This window comes from Chrysochloris asiatica, unplaced genomic scaffold (assembly GCF_000296735.1).
Source record: "Chrysochloris asiatica unplaced genomic scaffold, ChrAsi1.0 scaffold00136, whole genome shotgun sequence".
Classification (NCBI taxonomy): Eukaryota; Metazoa; Chordata; class Mammalia; order Afrosoricida; family Chrysochloridae; genus Chrysochloris; species Chrysochloris asiatica.
This window is the reverse complement of record NW_006408654.1, coordinates 2,800,238-2,802,754: the sequence shown is the minus strand read 5'-3', so window position 1 is coordinate 2,802,754 and position 2,517 is coordinate 2,800,238. Positions and strand designations below refer to the sequence as shown.

General features: G+C 43.1%; 1 protein-coding gene across 1 annotated transcript in view; it reads left to right on the top strand.

Annotated features, from left to right (window-relative positions):
- ATR (ataxia telangiectasia and Rad3 related) overlaps window positions 1-2,517 on the top strand; it is a 164,001-nt gene that overhangs the window by 46,301 nt on the left and 115,183 nt on the right. The window lies entirely within an intron of this gene.

Sequence of the window (2,517 nt, the reverse complement as noted above, 5' to 3'; positions counted from 1 at the left end):
TACTGGGTTTAACCTTCACTTGGATCAAACTGATTGAACCCAGGGTGGTCCGAGGGCGTTGTCCCCATTGTCCTTAATCCCGTATTCCCAGAATTTACCGCTCCACCCCAAGTGAATATACCCCGGGCAGTTCTTCTCCAGAGCCTCCCTGCTTAAGCCCAGTAAACCTGTCCTTGTTCGTCCTCTGAGGAAGTTTTACTGCCTTGGTTCTAGGGGGAAAATCTTGACCTTAGAAACTTAGGGGAATATTGCATTTCTCTGTGGACATCCAGGGCTCATGTTTGGAATTAAATAAATATGACTAAAAAATTTGATGAAAAACAATTTGCTATTAACTGCCAAGTGGCTTCATTTGTTACACTCGGGCCTATAGGGCCTTGAACCTCTGACCAGTTTTACACGGTCCGCAAAAATGGTTATATTTTTGATTATTGCATTTTCCTTGAGTAAAATGTGTGTGTTTGTATAGTAGTACTTTATATTAGTCTTATCACATAATTTTCTTTGTGTCATATAAAATGACAGTATTTGTGCCATTTGGCATTTTGACTAAGTTCTCGCCATTAGTTTTCATGAAGCTAAAGTTTACTCTTATTCTGTTCCTTGGCTGTGTAATGTACCTTATCCCTAATCCAGTGAGAGTGAGAGCTGGTATTTAAAATATCATATCACTAGGAGTTCCTGGGTAGTACAAGGCTGCAAATTAAAAGGATGGTGGTTAGAATCCACCCAGAGGTGCCTCAGAAGAAAGACGTGAAGATCTACTTCTGCAAGATCATAACCATTGAAAGCTCTGTGGAGGGCAGTTTTACTTTGAAACTCATGAGGTCACCATGAGTTGAAACATACTTGATAGCAAGCGGCATAAATTTATAATCTTGAAAGGATGTTACTGAGATACTCTTTTTTTTGTATATCATGATGTGTACATCAAGCTCATAAGCCTAAACACCTTATGAACTAATGGATCACAAAATTGGGTTATGTTTGTTCTCCTGGTAAAAGCAAGCATTTACAAAAATGTCCATGTTAGCACTGAGAACATGACTTCTGGGTGAATGAGCTTGTGTAAACCAATATGTTGTTGTTTAAGTGCCATCAAATCGGTTCTGACCCATAGCGACCCTGTATAGGCTTTCTGAGGAGCAGCTTTTGAGCTTGGACCACTGACCCTGCAGTTCAAATGGCTTTGCAATCTGGCACATTAATCCACAGCACCACACCAGGACTTTGTAAACCAATATAGGTGTCTCAGTTATCTTGTGCTATTTTTACACAAGTGGATGGCTTTAACAAACAAATTAATTCTCTCATAATTTAGGAGGCTAGAAGTCTGAATTCAGGATGCCAGCTGTAGGGGAAGGCTTTTTCTTTGTGTCAGCTCTGGGGCAAAGTCCTTGTCTCCATTCAACATATGTGGGCTTGACATCCCTTGGATATCTCCATGTATATTGGCATCAGTTTTTCCCTGGGTCTAGGAGGTTCACAGGGCACGGACCCTGGTCCAAAGATGTGTTCCACTCCAGCTCTTCTTTTCTTGGTGGTATTGAGGTCTTGCTTTTGTACTGACCATCCACTTTCCCATGCGTGATGTCCTTCTCCAAGGTTGGGCCCTCCTGGAAACATGCCCAAAATATAAGAGTCAAAAATCTTCTCGGGAGAACAAACAAGATGGTGGAGTGGGTGGAAGTGCAGTAAAGGAACTCCGCCAACAACAACACAGAATACCCGACCAAGCAGGCTCAGGGGACGGTCCCAGAACTTTGAACCACATATAACAGAATATTTAGAAGGTTGGAAGGCTCATAGGCGGGGGAGTTTGTGGCAGAAGCAGAAATCTATTGCTTTCTAGTCCGGGATGCTCAGCTGCTCCTGGAGCCGCGATCTTGGGTGAGCCACGTGGGGGAAGGATTGGAGCGGCCACAGACGCCTGGCAGAACCGCTAAGATAAAGGTGGGGACTTTCTTTTCTTTTGGTATCTGTTCATTGGTCTCTTGCTGTCTGCGTACTTCCATTCTGGTGATGATGGGGTGCCTGAGCTAGTGGGCACCCCAGCCCCACCCTTGGAGGGTTCTACTATGCATGCGCACAGATCTCCATGAAATTTACAGAGACAGTTTCCAATTAAAACCAAACAGCCACAGCCAGCCCTGAACTGTTTACAACTAGAAAAAAAGTCCTGAACGGGGGTTGTGGAGTGGGTCAAGCAGACAAAAAAGGAAATAAGCAGAAAATTAAATCCTAAGTTATGTCAAAATGACCAACAGTGGTATCTTGAAACTTCTCAGGAAGAAGAGTGAAAACAGAAGCCCATTTCCTGATCACATCTACATGGAGGCATTCAGAAAGCATAAAAAATACCAAAATACATACCCATCTAATTATTAAGTCCACAGAAAAACAGAAGCTGATGACCATATCTGCACATGTCCAGAAACAAGATAAAGTGAATGAGGCAAATGAGCTGGAAGGAGACCTACACTCCATACTGGAAGATGGGCAGGCTTTGGAAATGCC